Source organism: Aptenodytes forsteri, unplaced genomic scaffold (genome assembly GCF_000699145.1).
Source record: "Aptenodytes forsteri isolate BGI_AS27 unplaced genomic scaffold, ASM69914v1 Scaffold172, whole genome shotgun sequence".
Taxonomy (NCBI): Eukaryota; Metazoa; Chordata; class Aves; order Sphenisciformes; family Spheniscidae; genus Aptenodytes; species Aptenodytes forsteri.
In genome coordinates this window covers 744697-769233 of record NW_008795018.1, presented here as the reverse complement: position 1 = coordinate 769233, position 24537 = coordinate 744697, and the positions used below count along the sequence as shown (strand labels likewise).

Here is a 24537-nt window from a genome sequence, read left to right as displayed (position 1 = left end):
GGCAGGCAGGTGTTCAGCCATCTCCAGGAAAGCAGGGCTCCATCACGTGTAACGGTTACTTGAGGAGACAAATGCCATCACTCCAAACATCCCCCCCTTCCTCCTTCTTCCCCCAGCTTTATATGCTGTGCATGACGTCACATGGTATGGAGTATCCCTTTGGTCAGTTGGGGTCAGCTGTCCCGGCTGTGTCCCCTCCCAACTTCTTGTGCACCCCCAGCCTGCTCACTGGTGGGGTGGTGTGAGAGGCAGAAAAGGCCTTGACTCTGTGTAAGCACTGCTCACAAAAACCAAAAACATCTCTGTATTATCAACACTGTTTTCAGCACAACCATAGCCCCATACTAGCTACTATGAAGAAAATTAACTCTACCCCAGTCAAAACCAGCACAGGGGAGAGTTCCAAAACCAGCACAAGGGGAGAGTTTTATCTTTAATCATTCAGTGTTTTAGTTTGCAGTTGCCAATAATGTATCCATACTTAGTTTACTGTTTTCTTTTCTAAATTCAGAATATTTTCTCCTTTCTTTGGGTCTTTCTAGCAGCAGCAGATGTAAAAAATTTGACTTTTTCGCACATGTGGGATTTTACAAACTGAGTGAATGAGAAGTAAGGCAATGTGGTTGGTTGTCTTTGAAATTAAAACTGTTAGTTTTGAATTTTCAAGTGTTATATACTGAATATTTAAAATTCTGCTGATATAAAAGGAGATGCTTCTCATTTTTTCATGATCAAAATACCCACAAATCCCATTTATTTTTGTCATTTAGATTGTGGCGATGTAGGGTTGTATTCAAGATTCTTGGATAATTGAACACATATGTACACACCTTAATTTTATGAAATGTGGCTATGATTTTTATAATCAGAGTTCTTCAGGAAAATATACCACTGTGGAGCACTGTGGCGTTGTGATTGTAATATTGTGAATTATTTTCCTAATTGTTAATGGCTAGAGTAGTCAGGATTGTTAGTGATTCTATAATAGTGATTCTCTTCTCTTCTCTTCTCTTCTCTTTTCTTCTCTTCTCTTCTCTTTTCTTCTCTTCTCTTCTCTTTTCTTCTCTTCTCTTCTCTTTTCTTCTCTTCTCTTCTCTTTTCTTCTCTTCTCTTCTCTTTTCTTCTCTTCTCTTCTCTTTTCTTCTCTTCTCTTCTCTTTTCTTCTCTTCTCTTCTCTTTTCTTCTCTTCTCTTCTCTTTTCTTCTCTTCTCTTCTCTTTTCTTCTCTTCTCTTCTCTTTTCTTCTCTTCTCTTCTCTTTTCTTCTCTTCTCTTCTCTTTTCTTCTCTTCTCTTCTCTTTTCTTCTCTTCTCTTCTCTTTTCTTCTCTTCTCTTCTCTTTTCTTCTCTTCTCTTCTCTTTTCTTCTCTTCTCTTCTCTTTTCTTCTCTTCTCTTCTCTTTTCTTCTCTTCTCTTCTCTTTTCTTCTCTTCTCTTCTCTTTTCTTCTCTTCTCTTCTCTTTTCTTCTCTTCTCTTCTCTTTTCTTCTCTTCTCTTCTCTTTTCTTCTCTTCTCTTCTCTTTTCTTCTCTTCTCTTCTCTTTTCTTCTCTTCTCTTCTCTTTTCTTCTCTTCTCTTCTCTTTTCTTCTCTTCTCTTCTCTTTTCTTCTCTTCTCTTCTCTTTTCTTCTCTTCTCTTCTCTTTTCTTCTCTTCTCTTCTCTTTTCTTCTCTTCTCTTCTCTTTTCTTCTCTTCTCTTCTCTTTTCTTCTCTTCTCTTCTCTTTTCTTCTCTTCTCTTCTCTTTTCTTCTCTTCTCTTCTCTTTTCTTCTCTTCTCTTCTCTTTTCTTCTCTTCTCTTCTCTTTTCTTCTCTTCTCTTCTCTTTTCTTCTCTTCTCTTCTCTTTTCTTCTCTTCTCTTCTCTTTTCTTCTCTTCTCTTCTCTTTTCTTCTCTTCTCTTCTCTTTTCTTCTCTTCTCTTCTCTTTTCTTCTCTTCTCTTCTCTTTTCTTCTCTTCTCTTCTCTTTTCTTCTCTTCTCTTCTCTTTTCTTCTCTTCTCTTCTCTTTTCTTCTCTTCTCTTCTCTTTTCTTCTCTTCTCTTCTCTTTTCTTCTCTTCTCTTCTCTTTTCTTCTCTTCTCTTCTCTTTTCTTCTCTTCTCTTCTCTTTTCTTCTCTTCTCTTCTCTTTTCTTCTCTTCTCTTCTCTTTTCTTCTCTTCTCTTCTCTTTTCTTCTCTTCTCTTCTCTTTTCTTCTCTTCTCTTCTCTTTTCTTCTCTTCTCTTCTCTTTTCTTCTCTTCTCTTCTCTTTTCTTCTCTTCTCTTCTCTTTTCTTCTCTTCTCTTCTCTTTTCTTCTCTTCTCTTCTCTTTTCTTCTCTTCTCTTCTCTTTTCTTCTCTTCTCTTCTCTTTTCTTCTCTTCTCTTCTCTTTTCTTCTCTTCTCTTCTCTTTTCTTCTCTTCTCTTCTCTTTTCTTCTCTTCTCTTCTCTTTTCTTCTCTTCTCTTCTCTTTTCTTCTCTTCTCTTCTCTTTTCTTCTCTTCTCTTCTCTTTTCTTCTCTTCTCTTCTCTTTTCTTCTCTTCTCTTCTCTTTTCTTCTCTTCTCTTCTCTTTTCTTCTCTTCTCTTCTCTTTTCTTCTCTTCTCTTCTCTTTTCTTCTCTTCTCTTCTCTTTTCTTCTCTTCTCTTCTCTTTTCTTCTCTTCTCTTCTCTTTTCTTCTCTTCTCTTCTCTTTTCTTCTCTTCTCTTCTCTTTTCTTCTCTTCTCTTCTCTTTTCTTCTCTTCTCTTCTCTTTTCTTCTCTTCTCTTCTCTTTTCTTCTCTTCTCTTCTCTTTTCTTCTCTTCTCTTCTCTTTTCTTCTCTTCTCTTCTCTTCTTATTGTAGTCTCATACTTTTGGAGGGATGTTGTATTACTAGATGATACAAGATGCTGTATGGGGAAGTCAGACGTTTTGGCAAGCAGATGAGAGGTGATTCTGTAAAAGTGAGAGGTAGCGTGGGATTGTGGGATGTGCACTTGTTTCTCCTAAATTACAGTAGGAAAGTAGTTAATATAACTGGCAGTGATTATTGCTTATGCTTCAGATTTAACGTCCAGCTGAGATTAATTAGAAGAAGGTTTCTGAGAACAGCGAGATCTTGGAGCACTGTCTGAATTGCTGTTGGGAGAGGGAAAGGTACTGATCACTTTCTTAAGGTGTAGCTATAGCCTGATCAATGCTTTTGAAAAACTTTACGTGACCTGGTTGTAGGCAATAATCTGGACCCAAATTCAACAACCTGAGAGGTCCCTTCCAATCTTGTATTACTGTAAGTCCTGTGACTTGTGTGTAGATTCAGGAAAGCATTATTAGCAGATTACCTAATGACTCAGTTGGCAGCTGGAAGTTTTTTGCACATTTTAAAGGCTAACTGAAGCTAATGAAGGATATCAGGCCAAAGCTTTATGCTCAATTTTGATGTCTGCAGCCGTGGAATTGTCTATTTAAGATGCTCAGATCTCAGCCCAGTATATCTATTAGTGGTAAAACGTAAACTTCACATGTATACTTCATGAAGTGCTTACAGTTCTTGGGTAAATGTTTACCAGTCTAGTATTTTTTTAATAATTTTGATGATACAAAAATACATTCTGTAGAGCCTGCATGGTTATTTACTGCCAACTTTAGGGAGTTAATTTTAAATGGCTGATTTGCAAAATAGGTCTAATTTTGAAGTTTTTGATTTGATTTTAGGGATACTGGTGTTTTAAGGTGTGAGTAGAAATAGGGGGAAATGGCTTATGTAGGCATAAAAATGACATGAAAGAGTGAATTAATTCTTTAATGAGTAATGGCTCAAGGTTTAGGGAGATATCTGTTCTTTGAACAGATTTTAAAATTCCTGAAAATATTCAGTATAACGTTGTTCTGTGTCTCGTAGTACACATAGTGCATTTTAAGGAATGTGGATTTCCTTCCATTTTGGAAATTTTTCCAGTAAGTCAATGCCTGCCGTGTGTGTGGAGTACTGTTTCCTTGGAACTGAATTTCTCTGGTCTTACATCTTCCGACCCTTGATAAACACAAAAGTCATCTACTCCCATCCCATGTGATGAGCGTCCAAAATCTCAGAGAGCGATACGAAAGAGAAGTGCTGCACAGCTACAACAAACAGCTTTGAATAAGTTCTTGTATTTGCTAACTGATTAAATCTATTTATAACGTGTAAAACTAGCTTATCTTAGGGTCTGGTCAGAAAATTGCAGGCAATCTTAAAATGGTGTGTGGTGAGCAGACACTTTCAGCTGGGAATTGCTACCCCTTAGCTAGAGCAGGAGGGCTGACCGAATGTGTCAGTCCAGGTTGTTGGCACGTGAAGTAAAGTGAGATAAAGCCAAACTTTCAGCTGTGACGTTTCATCTGAGAGGGTTGCTTTTTTGAGAGCATTAATTCAATTGCTTTGTGATTGTTGGACTGTGTTCTTAGTTCATGACGTTAGGAGCATCTAAATAAAGGGTGCGATGTATGTATGTAAGAGCGATATTTCTCATTTCAAGGAAGTGGTAGGAACTCTAAAGTGCTTTCTGCTTTTTCTGTATTTTTATTACTTGCATTAAAGTTAAAGAGAATTTGATGTCTGATAACAGAAGAAGATGTTTATGAACTTTAGGTCAGGTCTTGGTTAAGTCTCGAAAAGGTCTAGAATAACTTCAAATGATGGTTATATCACATTGTCTAGAAATTGTATTATAAGATTCGCATCACATTATCACACTACAAATTGGAAATATTCTGGAAATATTAGAGACCATTTTGGAATACAATATCCAAATGCACTTGCTTTTTCTCATACCCTTTGTGTGCTTCAAAGCTAAAGAAAATCAGTTTCGAGACTCATACAATTAGTATGCTGTGTCACGTCATTTCATCTGAATCCCACACACGCTAGCAAAAGCAGCATATACGTTTAAAATATACTAATTTGTGTCTTACTCATTTCAAAAAATGGGCTTTATGTAGGCAGGGTTCAGTCTGCAGTGGAAAGGTTTGGATCGGGTTTTGACTAAAAATATTTGCCTGGTAAAAATATCCCTAGCTGTTACTGTTCTCACACTTTCCATGTAATAATTATTCCTAATGGTAAGCTGATTTCATGCTGAAGGCTTCAGTTCAGCAACGCACTTGAAGTCATGCATGACTTGCATCATACTGGATCATTCCCTCTATTTTAAAGGCATAATTCATGTGCTTGAATCAGACACACGTTTAAGTACCTTGTTGAATTAGTGCCTATGTGGAAATGGTTTTTCTCCTCACATAATCAAATTTGGAATTGGAAATGACCTTGTGTAGATGGTTTTTAGCATTTTTTTTCTGAATTTTGCCACCATCAGTTGCTGCTTACTTTAATATTTGTGGGTTTGCAGCTATCCAGACAGTTGAATTATTTTGTGTTTATCTTCACAATAATTATATGCCTCTCAACTGCCTTTTCGGTTTACATGTAAAATTAGCATTTTGCCATCATTGTTTAAAAGATAGCAATGCAAAGTCTGGTTGTCCAGAGAATTAGTCTCAATTTAATGTGAATAGATACAAATTTAAATTCACAGTGTGTGAATTTAATATAAGGTGTAACGTAAATGTTAAAAAGCGTAACTTTCATCTATATGCGTAGCTATTTAGATACGTATTTACCTTGTCTCCTGTGTTTTAATATTTTTCAGACCAGTATAAAAGAAGGATTACTACTGAAGCAAACCAGTTCTTTTCAGAGGTGGAAAAAGCGTTATTTCAAACTTCGAGGTCGTACCCTTTACTATGCTAAGGATTCAAAGGTAATTCTATGCTATTAGTGTCTAATGCCATATACTTGTAACTCCAATCTTGTTTAGATTTATAAGTGCAATAATAATTATTTAATGATTTGTTAGTGATTGTTTTATTAAAAAACTGCTGTATATAAGATGTAGTGTGTTAAATTAACTTTAACTAAGGAAGATTGGTGATTTCTCTTGGTTTTTTTTTAATGAAGTTTATGACAGTTACTTTAACCTTTTTGACTATTCAGACAAATAATAAATTCATCTTAAGGAGTTGTGTGGTGGTTTTGGGGGGTGGCTCTTAGGCTTTCAAATCTAACATTTAAAAAAAAAAAAAAATTGGATAATGCTCAGAAGTTATCCCTCAAACTGAATTCCATTAAAACTCTTCTACTCTGATGCCCATATTGCCGTTAAAGAGGTGGAAATGGTTATGTGAAATCAAGATAGGAAGATTTTCTGCCAAAACTGATATATAAGGGAAGAAGCTGTTTCCCATCAATTGAAATTTTTGGTGGGAAAATTGGGGGTGGGCAGAGGGGAATACTTGTCTTCTTTCCGAAAGGCATTTCCTCCCTCCCCCTCAGGGTCAGGACTGAGAGCATTTTGGCTTGTTGGGCTGGCTCAGATTGTGCTGCTCCATAGCGGTGGGCATTACTTTTCTTTACCCTGTGGGGTTGCAGTGACTCATGGGAGCTGTAGGTGAGGCGCTTCAGGTTTCTGTCATCTTCCATAGCCTGGTCTTCTCAATAAAACTGTTACTAAGGCATGGAGACCTCTCTTTCTAGAACTGTATGACTGTAATTGCATGGTGCACAGTTGTGTGGCTGTGATGAATCAAGGAAAACATCCTCTCTCCAGTGAGCGCAGCACTGAAGTACCTCTGTCGTCACACTTCTCTGCACATGGTGCTACCACGAACAGTTTATGTAAAGACTTAATAAACATGGCAGATAAGAGCTCTGAGAATGGCACCATCATCTGTGTCATAAAGATGAGAAAAGGAGGTGTAATGAGTAGGCAACTGTACAAATACTCTGTAACATTGAATCCAGACATGCTGAAACTCCCCCAGCATCGATTCTCCTTCCCGTGGCATGGAAGAGGAAGAACATGGTATGGCTAAAAAAAGGGGGAGGCATTTTTGTTGGTCTTCCCTTCTGTGCTTCAAAACCCATCATGAGTTTCACAGAACCTAATGAATCCCTTGCCAGAGGCTGGGGTGTTTAAAGAAGACATACATTTCTCTTTCTGGAACATCAAACAAACATCAAACAAAGGAGTGGAAGGGATCTCTTCAGGCCCTTGAGCTCCGTTTTCTTGTATGGATACCGTATCATAGATTCCCCTTCATGAATTTAGAGTTCCATCCTAAAACTGATTAATTAATTTGTATTTCACTAAGTGTGAATCTTTTTCTTCTGACACCACATTTATGCTACACAGTAGACACCCCAAAGCTGCATCTATTTAAAAAAAAAAATCTTTAAAAGAGATTTTAAAGCAATATATATTTTTTGGAGCCACTTTTTTATGATCTCATGTACCACTTAGATAGCAAATAGGACTGTGTTTAGGGGTCAAATAGGAAGTTTTGTCACATCATCAGTGTTCTCTTATTTTTTCACCACTTTTTTTCTCTATTTTTATTTTCCAATTGGAATGGACACAAGGAAATGAAAACACAGACTGTAAGCATATCTGAAAGTGGACTCAGACTACATTTAATGTTTTTATGTTCTTTTCCATTCACAGTCTCTAATATTTGATGAAGTTGACCTGTCAGATGCCAGCGTAGCTGAATCGAGCACAAAAAATGTCAACAACAGCTTCACGGTATGGAACCATTATAATACTGGTCTTGAAAGCTGTGGATAGACTGTTACTAAGAAAATCAAGAATCCTCTCAATTGCTTCTTATTTTCCTCTGTTTGGAAATAAAATGTCCTTTATTTGGAAATGGTATAACGCATCAGAACAATATCACATCAGCTATTAATAATTTTGTTTCTGTGATTTTTTTTTAGCAGAAGTAAGAATGTTAGATAACAGTTGCTTCACAAGATGATGATACAAGGCATTAAAAATTTAGCAAGATTCAGTATTAGTACTTCGTTAGTACTTATTAGTACAGCTTGGTTTTTTGCTGTAGTTTGTCTTTGAGGTGACATGCTGAATTGATTCAAATGTAATTGTGTTATTGTTTTAATTTCTTATGATAACATTTTTGGTTTTCTGTCATATTGAAGTGTATTTTATTTTTTTCATTGCTGATCATAACCCTATATGTTTCCAAGTCATGTGGAAAAGCTGTCTTCACAGTTGTACCTTGATTCTGATACTGGTATAAGAAACAAAGCATGTTCATAAATCCCTATTTCTGTAACTTCACAAGTGTGTTTTACACACAGGTCTTGCCATTTATGGTTGTCCTGGTTTCGGCAGGGATAGAGTTAATTTCCTTCCTAGTAGCTGGTACAGTGCTGTGGTTTGGATTTAGGGTGAGAACAATGTTGATAACGCACCGATGTTTTAGTTGTTGCTAAGTGGTGCTTACACTAGCCAAGGACTTTTCAGCTTCCCATGCTCTACCAACTGAGAAGGCTGGAGGTGCACAAGAAGCTGGGAGGGGGCACAGCCAGGACAGCTGACCCAAACTGACCAAAGGGATATTCCATACCATGGGACGTCATGCTCAGTATATAAAGCTGGGGGAAGAAGAAGGAAGGGGGGGACGTTTGGAGTGATGGCGTTTGTCTTCCCAAGTAACCGTTATGCGTGGTGGAGCCCTGCTTTCCTGGAGATGGCTGAACACCTGCCTGCCAATGGCAAGCAGTGAATGAATTCCTTGTTTTGCTTTGCTTTGCTTGTGTGCCCGGCTTTTGCTTTACCTATTAAACTGTCTTTTTCTCAACCCACGAGTTTTCTCACTTTTACCCTTCCGATTCTCTCCCCCATCCCACTGGGGGGGAGTGAGTGAGGGGCTGTGTGGGGCTTAGTTGCCGGCTGAGGTTAAACCACGACAATTGTTCAGCTGCTTTGTTGGAACTAAGTGATAACGTCTGATACAGTTCCTCTGCTGATTCTTAACCTCTGGAAAAGTAAATTTTTTGAACAAGAACTAGCTATGAGGAAGATTGTGGGTAAAGTTGTCCTTCTGAAGGTCTTGAGTTCTCCTGCTGACTGAAATGGCATCATTTTTCTTAACCTGCAAATCCCGTTATTCTCTGTTAAAATGCTGATTTTCCATTTTCCTGAGGATTTTAATTTCGCAGGTTGTCCATGTTACCAGTGTTGGTTGTTGTTCTCCAAGGCAGTCCAACGCAAGCCTCCTGAAAGCTTCATCAGGTCTTCCTTGCTGTGGTACCTGCCAGGCAGCTACTGGAGTAGTCAGAGCACTTCAAAGACGTGTTCGCGTTGGACTGGACAGTCCAGTGTGTTATGTCAATCTAAGTTTCTTTTGACTAAGAATGCAATTAAAAAGACTACTTTGACGGAAGGTCTCAGTCCAGGGGGTGGCTGTGTGAGGTACCAGCTTGCCGTTTGAAAAGGTTCTTGCTGTTGCTTAGAAGCTTTGCCTTGCTCCTGGCCAGAAGTAAAGCTGTCATGCAGGCATCAGGATAGCTGAGGAATAATGAGGCGTACAAAGATGATGAGTTGAGGATCCCAGCAGTCATGACAGTCACCTACTGTTCAAGACAGGATATAAGGCTCAGCCTAAAGACCCAAATTTCCTGCACTGTAGCCTCCATTATGGGAAAAAGAAAATTAAGAAAACTCTGGCTATAATGTTACTACTGATCACTGAATCATGAAATACGACATTCGTCTAGAGATCTGGATAGACCAGAGAGCTGGGCAATCACCAACCGTATGAAATTTAACAAGAGCAAGTGCTGGATTCTCCACCTGGGACGGGGTAATCCTGGTTATACGTACAAACTGGGAGATGAGAGGCTGGAGAGCAGCCCCGTAGAAAGAGATCTGCGTGTTTGGGTTGATGGCACATTGAATATGAGTCAACAGTGTGCCCTGGCAGCCAAAAGGGCCAACTGTGTCCTGGGGTGCATCAAGCACAGCATAGCTAGCCAGTCGAGGGAGGTGATTGTCCCACTCTGCACTGGTGTGGCCCCACCTTGAGTACTGTGTGCAGTTTTGGGTGCCTCAATATAAGAAGGACATCAAACTATTAGAATGTGTCCAGAGGAGGGTGACCAAGATGGTGAAAGGTCTTAAGGGCAAGACTTAATGAGGAGCAGCTGCGGTCACTTGGCTTGTTCAGCTTGGAGAAGAGAAGGCTGAGGGGTGACCACATCGCAAGCTACAACTTCCTCAAGGGGGACAGCAGAGGGAGAGGTGCTGATCTCTCTCTGGTGACCAGCGATAGGACACGAGGGAATGGAATGAAGCTGCGCCAGGGGAAGTTCAGGTTGGAAGTTAGGAAAAGGTTCTTCACTGAGAGGGTGGTAGGTCACTGGAACAGGCTCCCCAGGGAAGCGGTCACAGCACCAAGCCTGTCAGAGTTCAAGGAGCGTCTGGACGATGCCCTTAGTCATATGGTTTAGTTTTAGGTGGTCCTGTGAGGAGCAGGGAGTTGGACTCGATGATCCTTATGGGTCCCATTCAACTTAAGATATTCTGTGATTCTATGATCTTGGTGTAATTTTGTGTGAGGAAGAAGAGTGGCATGTTTTGGGGTCTTTTTCTTTCTTTTTTTCTTTTTTTTTTTCCTTACAATGTTTGGTGTTTTGGTATCCTTTATAATCCTTTAGGCCCACTCAGTATCTCATTCTTCACCAAAGGCATGTTTTGTATCTAGTATCAAGACTTCTGGGGAAGACAGTAATGAAAAAAGAAATCTCAGGGGCTACAGCTTTAACAGCTTTGGAGACACTATATATTTTCGTGTCCTGGGTAATTTAGGGCAAACAGTGTTTTCTCTAAGGAGTCTTCAAATTCATTTTGAAAAATCATTTGGATTTATAGCTCTCCTGGATTGAAGTGTCATCTGATTTGACTGTGAAATATGGTAATAGTCGTCATCTCGCTTAATCTTCTGGCTTCTTTCTTTGTGTTTGCCTAACCTAGTCTCCCAGCAACACAGCTCAGTGAAGTAAGACATCTCTGGCCTTGCCTGCACTGGTTTGGAGTCGGGCGGGGTGGGGTGGGTGGTTAGCTTTCCAGCAATAGTCCTTATAAATAAAAAGAAACATGTGTCTCTGCCTTTTTCCCCCTTCCATCTTAAAAAAGATAATCCAGCCTTTCTTAGAATTACTTATTTTTTCTCCTTTATGTTCTAAGTGCTCTGTTAGCATTCTCTTTGTTAAAAAAAGCAAATATTAAATCCTTAACTTTAGCTTTCTCTAATTAATGTACCCCTCTTGTTTCTTTGTCTCAATAGAGAATATTTTTAACACAAACTTATGTAGATGGGATATACACAAAATGACCATTTTTCCAGGAAAACACACCTTTAAAAATTTATATTTTTTTTTCTTTTTGTAACAAATCCTTTTGTCATGTCACTTAAATCCCCCCTGTTCTAAGTGCTCTGTTAGCATTCTCTTTGTTAAAAAAAGCAAATATTAAATCCTTAACTTTAGCTTTCTCTAATTAATGTACCCCTCTTGTTTCTTTGTCTCAATAGAGAATATTTTTAACACAAACTATGGGATATGGGATATACACAAAATGACCATTTTTCCAGGAAAACACACCTTTAAAAATTTTTTTTCTGATATACACAAAATGACCATTTTTCCAGGAAAACACACCTTTAAAAATTTATATTTTTTTTTCTTTTTGTAACAAATCCTTTTGTCATGTCACTTAAATCCCCCCCTCCCCTCAATCTCCTACCCCCAGCTTGTAGAAGCTACTGGTTTGCCTTCTTTTGCCCTTTCTAGTTTGTCTGTTTGGAGACAGAGGTGTGTGTGTCAAGATTTTCCATGCTCTTTTTTTGGATAAAACTCAAGTCCTAAAATTAGTCATAACACACAGATTTAAGGTTGAGTTTATTTGTAATGCGCATGCTTGCAGAATATTTTATGTAACTAAATATCAGTGTTTATGCACCAGAATTACTTTTCCTTTCTTCCTACAAACAAATTGAGGTTAAGGGGAAAGTTGAGATAAATAAATATCTGCTAATTAAAATGAGGAGCTGCTAAACTTAAACCAGCTCATCTGTTTCAGTTTTTTCTTTATTGCTGATGATACTACTTTTCAATGAACAACCAACTCATTTCTAGCAACTAGTTCCTAGTGCACAAGCTTGCACTAGGGTGCCTTGTAATAGATTATAGGTGTTTTGTAGTTCTGAGCATCCTCATCTAGAGGCTCTTAAATAGAGGAAAAGGTGTCCCTTGACTTCAGAGTCGTTATATGAGACCCTCAAGGCCAGATTCTTCCTACTTGCTTGTTAGGTACCAGTCTCCTAAATCTGTGGGAAGAGAGAGAAGAGGTTCAAGAAGCCAGTTCAGCCCATCAAAGATGTGCATCACCCTCTCCATCAGCCACATCAGGAGCCCACGGAGGCTTTTGCTCACCCCATGCCTACAGTTCAGTGGCATGGGTGGGCGCTGAGTCCTTGTAATGGTGTTGGGTACTCTGCTGAACGTTTTTTCCACAGCACTTTGCTTTGCCTCAGGGGGTGGTTTATGTTGTCTCAGCACAACCTGAGGAGTGTAGTTGCACAGCATGTCACCTCTTTGGGGAGACTTTGGGGATGAATCAGTCTCCCATCCTTATTGCATGCAAGCAGATGGGGCAGTGACCAATTCTGCTGAGAGCTGTAATTCCTTATGCGTTTTGGTTTGCAGGGATGGAAGATGGCTTGTTGATATCTCAAGTGCATTTAGAAAAATCTCTTTATTGTTCTCAGAACAAGACTTGAGACTGAATGAGGCTGAATAGTGCTCTCCAGCATGCAAGCATGGGCATGTGGAACATTGGTGGCATGCTTTTGTTCTAATAGGTATAAGGAATGGGATTTTTAAGTACTAAAATAATTCTTGAACAGGCATATTCAATTAACAAAGTTCCTCAGGGCAACAAAGGTGATTATGAATTGTGATTTAAACGGAGGTTTTGACAGGTTAGCTTTTGGCTTAGGTTTCTACCTCTGCCTTGCTTTTGATGATGAAGAACTGATGCATATTGTCGAGGAGAAAAATCTGTAGATGTTAACCATGCTGCCTTTCAGTTGTTGAGCCACATGGATATATAGAATGCCCAGGGTTATAAATCTATCCTAGAGCCTCACGTGAAATGCACAGGCATCGTGTGGCAGCAACTATATTTAATCCATCCAAACTGATGTTTGAAACATTTATTTATGTTTTTTTGTGATAAATGTGATGGAAAATAATAATTTTAGGGTAGAATTACTGGCTTTGAGGCATTACTTCATATAGCTGGCTTTAGACATTTGATTTGGGTTAAGCAAATGCACCTAAGAATTACACAAAGCAACGGACACTCCATTTCTTACTATATGTATATTCAGAAAAGTGAAAATCCTGGCTAGATTGCATCTGAGAGTAACAGAGGAAATAATTTCACTGTTGTTCTGGAAGGTGCCCTGCAGGAATATGAGAATTAACATGCTAGATGATACTCAGGATGGGGATTCAGCTTGCCCTAACTTCAGGGTGGGACTCAATGATGGGTTTATAGATCTCTAAATTTAGGTATCTAGGATAAAATTAGTAGTTCTTTAAAGTAGATTCCTGTTACTGCTCAATTTGGTATAGACTCCACTGATTATTAACTAATCCTCCCTTAGCTACTATAGGAGCTTTGTCATCCAGGGCACCTAAAATGTAGACCCCTGCTTTCAGCTTTCTGAATCAGGTGCTGAATCAAATGCTTTTTGTGGAATATGCATCTTCCAAAAGTGGTCATCTTGAGAGGGATGAAGCTGCATTAGACAGATCTGCTGTCCTGGAAAGCCTACTGCAATTCTTAGTAATTAGAAATTGGCTGGAAATGAGAGATTATATTCCAGCCAATAACACTGATTACTAGGATTCTGGGTATGCTTGCAAAAATGCCTAATATCATAAATTTTTGCTGATTTCTTGGTTTTAGTGCTTAGTTTAGATGCTGTAGACCATAGAGTCTAATTATTTATTCTGTGGAAAAGTACCTCCTTGGAGAACTCTTAATGTGCTGGGCTTTAATTAAGTATTCTCACCTAGTGTTATGAGGCAAAGGCAGCAGAAACCTATAAACTGTCTGTTCTGTATTTTGTATTTTTTATTACCTCCTTTTGATTTGACTATTTTCCAAGGTAAATAATCTTTGTAAACATTTTTCTATACTCTTACCTATTCTTCCTGTTCTTCTGACTATTATTCTGCAGCACCATCTTGTAAGTGAAGTGACCAATTTGGCACTCAGGGAGCACAAGTCGTGGATATTTGGGACTATTTTCTAAATTAATGCTCATTTACATTCCTTATGGATCCCACATTTTGTCTGTTTTCTGCAGCAGCAACGCATTATGCATTTTTTTATCCTCTGTAATGATACTAAGATCCTTTTCCTGTTAATTTGGAGCTGTCTGTAATTCATAAATACTTCTTCTATGCTTCTGTGTTTTTTCTCTGGTGTGTATTTCTTTGTTTTTACTAACACTGAACCTTTTGATGGTTGAGTCCCCATCCCTGGAAGTATTTAAAAGACGAGTAGATGTGGCACTTAGGGACATGGTTTAGTGGGCATGGTGGTGTTGGGTTGACGGCTGGACTCGATGATCTTAGAGGTCTTTTCCAACCTCAATGATTCTACGATTCTATGATTTTCAAGTCACTGTACTGTCTGTTTAATACCTTGCTTGGCTCGCTCTGAAGTGCCTTGGTGATCAAGGGGGGGAACTAAGTAATCAAAATTTTGTGCTGTCTGTAAATTTTCCCGTATCGCTACTTTACACTTCTCTTCCAGTTTAAGAATTGCACCACAAAATTTTGTAAGAGAATAATAAGGTGCTTATTATCTATTAATCTTTTCCCATATTAAAAATTCCTATTATTCCTTCTTACTTTTTTTATGTCCCTTAGCTTTTCATCTCATCGCATGATTGGGACTTAAAAAATAATTGGTCTTTTCAGTTCAATGACTTGAACTAAAAATAATTATGGGTCAACCTGATGTTTTAACTTTTTTGAACAGAAGTACTTAATTTAGTTCAAATTAAAGGGATTAAATTTTGGTTTAAAGTATTTTTTTCATATTATATAAAGAAAAAAACAAAACATGAATGGCATTTCATTAAAGTTAATCCCTGAATGTAATTTTGTCACAAAAAGTTAAAGGTTTTTTTTCTCCAATTTCCACTTTTTTGGTCAGACTTATCAGTTCACTTTGACCTGAAAGCAGAGGGTTCTGCTTAATATGTTTTTAAACAAAAAAATCTTTATCCAGTTGTCTGCGATTTCCTTGATATTCTGTAAATTTGGATAGATTTTGAAAAACTAAACATTTATATCTGCTGATTTTCCTTTGACCCATTATTTTGAGATGGTTAGGTATTTTTATAGGTTAGTGAAGCCAAATACTCCATTGGAGCAACTGTGCTTCAACTGTGGTTGAAATTTATATTGTTTTCTTCCAGTTTATATTGTTTTCTTCCAGAACTCTGATTACCCTATTTCCTATCCATATTTCTGAATGTACCGTATCCTGCGTCTTGGCTGGGGTTGTAAGTTTACTGGCATATAATTTATGTGGAACCAGCTTAAAGCATAAACCAATTCTTTTCATGTTCGAATCCTCCTGTACAGCCGCTGTTTTTAATGGGAGGTTGCCCAGTTGTACTGGAAACTCAATTCTTGCGATTCGTCGGAATTTCAAGTTGAATATTACAACTGGGCCTGAGGGTGTATTACTTTTTAGCAGTTTATTTCAGCCCTGCTGCTTCTGACATCAGTCAGCTCTCTGCTCATTGTTGAGATTAGCTGCTTCTAATGGATTTTAGAAAATTAACTTTTAATATTCACGATGGGCTTGGAAAACAGACTGCATTGCCAGACTTTTGCAGTATGTTGGAGAGATAGTGTTAATTTCTTAGGCTTGGACATATTTTGCTTACTTTCTTGTCACCCAGATTTTTTCGGAGTTGTTATTGAGACTTTTCTTCAGGGACTACAAGAACTTCAGGGAATGTGAGAACTGCTTAACCTTCCCCAAGCTACATCAAGAGGAAATGAGAAGAGCCTTTTCCCAAAGGAGTTTAAAATCTTTCATCTTTGGGTTTGGGCACTTGAGTCTTCTGTCTTTTTGAATATCAGAGACAAAGAGAGATCGTCCCAAAGTTGGAATAATTATCCCAATACTGTTTTTTTCCGATTTAAATAATCTAACATCAATTCAGTTTTATTACTGACTCTTGATTTGCCCAAAGTTCAGGGTCTTGAGCTGTATTTAAGTGCAGAAAAGCTTATGGGTGCCAGTGGAGGTATTTCTCTGATGCTGTCCCGCTTGTTTACAAAATGCAGTTTACTGCAGTTTGGTCTCAGCGGACATCAGGAGATGGTTTCTTTACTCATAGCCTCAAGCCTCTTTCAGACACTATTCTACCTCAGTCTGTTTTTTTCCGAGGGCCACTCACCTAAAGGTTGCACGGACCTTTTCTGGGCTTTCTGCTGCTTCGCTTTCACCGTCTTTCTTATTTCTGTAGTTTGGTGAAATCATCTTGCTACTCTTGTGTTGGGAGACACCTGGGATCATGGGGTCAGCAACCATCTTCACAAGGCTTTGGCTTGTTCCAGGTGTGGGGTGGTTTCCCCTGGTTTCAGCTATTGCTAAGCAAGCTTTTTTCACTGCCTTGTTCTTAGCCTGGATGATTAAACTTTCTGGTTTGCTCTGTAGGAAAACTCTGGAGCACAGCTATTTGCATTTTTTTTTCTTTGTGAAAAATGTATTTTGAGTAAATTTCTACATATAGTTTCTGCTGATGTTCCCTTGAAGGGAGACACTCTTGCTTGACTTCTCCCTTTAATAAACCACAGGGACACGAAAGGAATGGATTTGTGTTTGGAAACATGTTTCTGTTTCTTGATGAATTTACATAAACCAAATTTCAAATAGTTTACACATGAAATTTACTTAACTGGACACAGTCTTGTGTGAACACTCTTTAGTCTGCATGAACGTCTGCTATAGGTGTATCTTAACTCAATTGCATACTAATTTCAATAATAATAATAATAATAACAATAGTAATAATAATAATAATGATGATGATGATGATGATGATGACGATAATATCCAGATATGGATAATGAGCTTACGTTAGTATTATGAAATTATTTGTGTGAAGGAAAACAAAAGAAGTATCAGTGAAGTGCTCTGTACTGTGTGTGGTGCTATCTTTAGGATTCCTCTCAGCAGACTTTACATCAGATTTATCCTTCAAATGTGCAATAATTTCCTGAGTTTGGATACACTTTGAAATTTCCTTTGCATTCCAGTTGAGTGTTAACATTGCTAAGAGTATATAGTGATGATGGTGGGAGTTCAGACACATTTGTAGATGTCTTTACTTAAAGTGCCTTCCTCTCTGAGCTGAATATCACTCCCAGAAACATTGCATTTTAAATTTTGCCTTTGGTGTTATCAGAAGGGTCAGTGCGTGGCACTGTTTCAAGATGGGGGAATGGCATATCCAGACGTTCCCCGTGCCCCGTTTGCAGTCTAGCACAGGGCTGACAGAGGTCCTGGAGTGACATCCATGAAGATCTCGGGGCCTCTTGTTATCTCTGGGAGGTAGAATATGTCTGGAAACAGCTCAAGTTCCTGTGCTGGCCTCACCAGCGTGACTCAGCTTTGCACGGGTAACTTAACTCTTGGGATGGATTTAGTTTTTCCCTAGTTGTGAACTATCTGCTGTTTCATACAGATGCTGATTAGCCTCTAAATGACGAAGGCTTTTTGATGCTCCCAGCCTGAGCAATACCCAAACCACAGAAAGAGAGGGGAAGTGCTTTGTATTCCATTTTGTTCAATTTTCCACTCAGGGTTTTCTTTTTTTTTTTTTTTTCCTTCTATATTCAGGCAGCTTAGAAACAGAACAAAACTGAAATAGCAAATTAATATGCTGAGGAAAAAAAAAAATTAGACAAAAGCAATTAGTGTGCACTTGTGATGCACTTAGGTTTTTTTCCTCCATTTAGCATTTGCTCATTTTCCCCCGCCCTCTGACAGTGACAAAAAAATGTAATGAAGCTGAGAGCTCTTTGGGTAGCTTTGGGTGTGACTTTCAAGTTTTAAGCTCCTTATCTCGGACTTGATGCGCTGTCTCCCTTTCCCTAGAGTGTCTGGAGACATTGAAGCTTTAAGTTTCATTATGAAAAAGCAATAAAGTATTTCAGCTGTGAGGCTAAAATCCATAGATAAATCACTTGGGATTGAGCTATTACAAGAAAGCTGAACACTTTTCAGAAGAGGGAGACAAGGGGATGCTTAAAAATGTGACCATTCTGGTCTATATTGTACATTTTGGTTCTAGTTACATTTGCCTGGAGCTTGTTTTCTACAGATTTTGAGCTTAAGCAGAAATTTTTCAAGAATAGCTCACAGAAAATGTCTCTTTTACTTCCTTTAGTTTTCTAACAGTTTCTTTAATTTGTGAAACACAATAAGATTTGCATAGAAGTAAATGTATTAAAACCATATTTTATTTCCTTGTCTGAACTCATGGTACAGCACCGGTGAAGCAGTTGGGGTGTTTGGAGAACAAGCACTGAGGATTGTCAGATTTCATTCTTCCTGCAGTTTTACACTTACCTATTCTCTGACATTTCTTTCTCTTCTTGCTTTAAAAGTGGTTAAAATACCTGGAGAAACCTTAAAAAGTATCCCTTAGTGCAGTTCCTGTATACCAAATAATTTTATAAACAAAGCCATTGGTGTAAACTTTGAATAAATTTCCTGCTTCTAGTGAACAAGGATCCCTGGCTTCAAGCAGCTGGATGATGTTTAAACAGGCATCTGCTATTACAGATGAAAAAATAGTCACGTGCTGTTTTATTTTGTATAACTGCACCTAATGCCATTAAATATATAACTAAATGTTTTCCTTTAAGCACAGAAGCCATCCCATCTGATAGACGTGTAATGAGCTGGTGAAGCCGGAGCTAAGGGCACAGCAGTGCAAAGTAATGTGCTTAACAAATATTTATGTAAGGACTTTAAAGAAACGTGCAGGCCTTGAACTATATATAGCAGTTTCCAGTTTACAATTATAAGAATGGTTTATTGTTTTTGCTATATTTAAATACTGATTTAAGATAAATTTCTAATTCTTCAGTCCAAATTCATGAAACTTTCCTACCCTGCTTCTTGTCACTGTCTCATTTTAAAGTTATAATTCTGAAGGAATAATATTTTTCTGTTAGCAGTTGGTTGACATTGGATACATGAGGTCAAATTTGGGGAACTGTAGATTTCTGACAAAGTGACCTTTGCTGGATACTTTTTGCATCTGTTTTACAGTTCGAGGCTGGACATGTCGTAACTGGATTACTTGATTTACCTGGATTCTGTTTTCACAGAATCACAGAGTGATTTGGGAGTTGGAAGGGACCTCTGAAGGTCATCTGGTCCAACCCCACTACTGAAGCAGGGCCACCTAGAGCAGGCTGCCCAGGACCATATCCAGACAGCTTTTCAATATCTCCAAGGATGGAGACTCCACAATTGCGTTGAGCAACCTGTGCCAGCACTCGGTTACCCTCACGATAAAAAAGTGTTTCCTGATGTTCAGCCTCCTGTGTTTCAGTTTGTGCCCGTTGCCTCTTAGCTTGTCACTGGGCACCACTGGAAAGAGCCTGGCTCCATCCTCTGCACCCTCCCTTCAGGTATTTACCTATGTAAATAAGATCCCCCTGAGCCTTCTCTTCTCCAGGCTAAACAGTCCCAGCTCTCTCAGCCTCTCCTCATATGTCAGATGCTCCAGTCCCCTTCATCATCCTTGTGTCCCTTTCCTGGACTGTGTCGAGTATGTCCATGTTTCCCTTGTACTGAGGAGCCCAGAACTGGACACAGTACTCCAGGTGTGGCCTCACCAGTGCTGAGTAGAGAGGAAGGATGACCTCCCTAGACCTGCTGGCAGCACTCCTTCTAATGCAGCCCAGGGTACCATTTGTCTTATTTGCCACAAGGGCACGTAGCTGGCTCATGTTCAATTTGTTGTCCAACAGGACCCCCAGGTCCTTTTCTGCCAAGCTGCTTTCCAGCTGGGTGGCCCCTGGCATACGCTGATGCCTGGGGTTGCTCCTCCCCAGGTGCCGGACTTTGGACTTCTCCTTGTTGAACTTCATGAGGTTCCTCTCAGCTTGTTTCTCCAATCTGTCGAGGTCTCCTGGATGGCAGCCAGCCCTCTGAATTTTGTGTAATCAGCAAACTTGCTGAGGATACTCTCTGCACCATCATCCAGATCATTAATAAAGATGTAAAACAGGATTGGACCCTGTATTGATGCCTGGAGTATACCACTAGTCACTGGCCTCCAACTAGACTTCATGCCACCTATCACCGCCCTCTGGGCCCAGCCATTCAGCCAGTTTTCAGTCTACCTCACTGTCTGCTCATCCAGCCCATACTTCATCAGCTTCTCTATGAGGATCTTAAGGGATAGTCCTGAAAGCCTTACTGAAGGCAAGGTGGACGATATCCACCTTCGTCTCTTCATCCACCAAGCCAGTCACTTCATCATAGGTTATCAGGTTTGTCAAGCATGACTTCCCCTTGGGTGAATCCATGCTGACTACTCCCGATCAGTTTCTTGTCCTTCATGTGCCTGGATCTATTCTGGGAGATGCTCCTTTATTTTTGCTAAATTACCCGGGCTGGATTCTACTGCAGAGTGAAGTCAGAGTAGACCTTATACCTGTTTCTGCGATGTAACCGCTTTTGTCCCACCTTTTAGTTAAGCCCATTTGTCCCGGTATACTGGTGCAGGAGATGCTGTGTGGGACTAACCCTTTTCTTCCCCCTCCTAGGAGTTTTTATCGTGGGGGCCCAAACCGCACATTACTTCCATTACTTGTGAGCTTGGCAACAGTGAAATAGGAGAAGGCCAGCAAAAAGAGGGAAGCAACATTTTAGTGGAGTAGACAGAGCTAATTGTTCTGATTATAAATTCTGTATTGTACTCGGGCAAATATAATAGCCATTTATTACTCGCTTTGCTTTTAAATCTTCCACAGCCTTTGTAGTTTATACTTTTGCCTGGCTCGGCTCATCTTGAAAAATAATAGTGACGATTCACCATAAAGCACCAACTACACCTTTGACAGTGACAGTACTGTTATAATTCATTTAGTATCCTGAATCCAAGAAATTAAAGTACTGTAGAAAGCTGCCCAACTGATAGCACTGTGATTTTTGCAGACAAGTTCTGGTAGGTACGGGAGCATCAATGACCCCAGCGGTCTACTCCCACCACTGTGATGGAGGTGCATTCATACGTCGCATTCATATGGACCCACCTGCATGAGGACAGGGAAATATAGGGGCAGACAGAAAGCAAGCAAGGCATTAACATGTTATCCTGGTATTTGCCAGAACTCATTCGCCAATGTCTAGAAGCACTGAGAAGTTACACAGTATTAAATCTGTTACGTTCATGCGCCAGGCATCGGGTGCGGTCCCTAAGAGGAGAGGTGGGGGTGCTCGCTCTCTTTATATCACCCTCTCTTCATTAGTTCCAGAAAGATATTTTAAAAATATCTGTTCAAAGAACAGGAAAACCATTTCCCTGCCCATTTCGGATTCTAAGTGATGTTTCTACATTACTAAGTCAATTCAAGATCGGCCATAGAAAGTGCTATTAGTGTAATGCCTGATAATAGTTTAGAGCAGCAGAAGGTGCCTTAATGCAAATATCATGTTGCAGGAAGCAGGGTGCTTTACAATAGCTGCTGTGTTGCTGCTGAGATGTAGACCGTTATTTTCTTGATTAGCAAATGTAGTGTCTGCATTTTTCTTTGAATCGGTAAAGGAAACCAGAAATGTAGCCACCAAGCTTTGGGAATTGTATTTTCTTATATATTGCTGATATGATAAAATATATTAAAAATTAGGCAATAGGCTTTAATTGAACTCTGTATGAGTTTATTTTACAGATCGTAAGTCTAAACCCATTGGGTTGAAGGCATATAGAATGTTATTGGTAAAGTTAGCCCCTTTGAAAGCGAAAGGTGCTTTCAGATTTACACTAAATTTAATGGCAATTTTATTTCCTTTCAAGATGTTAAGCTTGTTCCTAATAGGTGTTGTTTGAAAGAAAAGTTGCAGTAGTGGCCCAAAACTTGACTGTGTAATTTTCATCAAAGTAGTTTCCAGATGTGTATGTACATATATATATATATGAGTATGTGTATATCTTTAGAAGCCAAATTATCCTAGTGTCAACATGTGCAAAAATCCCAATTTATGGCAAGACCTATATGGTGGCAGACTGAACAATGTCTTCTTGTTCTCTCCTTCATTCCCCACTCAAAAAGTCCCCTATTTTTCTGAATAGAAAGGAACATTATCACAGTAATGGACCATTTTTCTTCCTATCCAGACATTCTTTATTCTCTATGATGTTTTAGGACTTGTGTTGTTTGCCTTCAACTTTTGAGACTGTATATGCTCACTCTTTCCCTATACCTACTGCGTTAAAAGTGTTTTTTATTCCCACTACCTCAATTTCATTACTTTCCAATATACTGCAGTATCTGGCTTTGATAACTCTCTCTTCCAAAATCGGCAATGACTTCTTCTTGGCTACTTGACAACAGTGAAAATTTTCAAAGTAACTTAATCTTCTAAATTAAATCTGCTTGATTTATTTATTTTTAAGGCCTTTTGTCTGTCTTCATCCTTCTTGATTTGTCTCCTGCTTTGTCAGTGTGTGAACCATTAGCACCTGAGTTCCTCCAAGATTTAAGAGTTTTCTTATTCTTATGTTACCTCAATGGTCTTCCAGTAGTTCCTGTGACACTTCCTTTGTCATTGTATTATACAATTTCTTCTTGTCTGTTGAGAGTTTAGCATATTCAGAGTGATATATAAATAATAATATTTGGGGCAGTGAGCATTAATTTTAAAAAAAGGTAATATGTAATAGAAGAAAAGATACTGACTTTGGTCAGTAGAAGAAAAGATACAGGGCTTTGAATACGACTACATGCAATGAGATAAAATTACTAGTAAAATGCAAATTTACATGGCTGGAAAATAGTTTTAAGGACAATTAAATCCATTTTAATTTTGATTATGTCTGCATACAGGTTCAACTGTCTTTAATGAATGCACTCTAAACGTCCCACTTAAGTTAGTTAATCATAACATTCTGTAAACATCCATAAGAAAGCATGCCTTCTGTGTAAAAGCAAATAAGAAGGTATAGGAAGTCATTCTCACTTTAGGACAAGCAAGAACAGCTATACTGAGTTAGCGTAAAGCTCATAAAACCATACTGAACCAAAGTAGTGTAATAGCGGTAGCAGGTACTCAAGAAAGGAGTATAAGCAGCAGAGCACATACAGTGATTCTTCCTCTTGCGTAACTTCCCAACATTCACTTCTTGTTGGATTTTGAAGACTTGCTAAGTTGAAGGTTTCGGATATTGTATGTTATTGTATATGATGCATCTATTCGTGATGAATTTGTCAAATACCTTTTTAGACACTTATACTTCTGGTGTCCTCAGTATCCTTTGGGAATACTGTTCAAGTCTAAATAATGTGTTACATTTAGGAAAAAACACTTTTTGTTGTTTGTTAATAATTTCCTTGGTTTCCTGAGTTCTTATGTTGCGTGAAATATCTAATAAATAATGAGAGTACATCTTCTCCATGATTTTGTAGACTGAAATAGATGAGAACCTATATGGACTGCTTTGTTTCTCTTTTTTTTTTTTTTTAAGAAAAAATCAAGCATTGTTGAAATGTTTTGTATATAATGCATTTTGTCTTTTTTCATGTTATCATATACCTTCCTGAAGTTTGTTGTTAAAATATGTAAATCAAAGAGAATATGTAGTTTAACCATCATGTTATAGATCCTATATTTACAAATATGTATGTCTTCCAACTTTCCACTTTATTTTTATAGCACTAATAATAATTGATCCTACATTCATGTGATCGTCAGTATATAATTTAACTTTTAGACTGTTGAAATGCTCTGAACTTTATTAAGTTCATTATGCTCTGAATTTAATAAGAAGTTGGGATATAGGAATTTCTGGTATGTTTACATGCATTAGTTAGCAATGTTTGGTGACGTGATTTGGTTGCCAATACATGGGTGTGTAGTACCTTTTGAGATAGCCTTTGGTGTCCCACCTGGCTTATTTATAGCTGCCGTTCTGGGTGCTATAGTCCTCTGTCATACTTACCTGCCCCGTGCCGATGCTCTGGCTACCAAAGGGCATCTCCATTGGCACTAGATAACTACGTGTGAACAACTGAACTAAGGCCTTGATTTTGGGGGGGGAGAGTGGGGGGATGCACAAGGGATTTCTGTCATCAGTAGTATTAAAGACATGAGTAATATAAATAAATATTACTTGAAAAGATCAAGATTGTCAGGAGTCTTCAGCAATAAATGCAGCTGTTGTTGCTTAACGGCATTTCACAACATCTGGTTACAGGTTAGCATCGGTAATGAGTGTGGGGGAAGGATGGACGCAAAGTGCAGAGCTTTGGGCGGACTTGTCCTTACTTAATCCATATTATAATGTCATGCTATATTATAGGAAGTAATCTGGTGGGTGTATTTGCCCAAATAAGATTTCTGAGTCCACTGAA

At 38.6% G+C, this 24537-nt stretch overlaps 1 protein-coding gene across 2 annotated transcripts in view; it reads left to right on the top strand.

The window, feature by feature from the left end:
- The first annotated feature begins 5651 nt into the window (after positions 1-5651).
- The window catches only part of DGKH (diacylglycerol kinase eta), a 78204-nt gene continuing 59318 nt past the window's right edge, over positions 5652-24537 (top strand). For both annotated transcript variants that reach the window (XM_009275640.2, XM_009275639.2), the window contains exons 1-2: positions 5652-5743; positions 7484-7564. The gene's annotated coding sequence lies outside the window, so the exon portion shown is untranslated. The remainder of the gene's footprint in view (positions 5744-7483; positions 7565-24537) is intronic.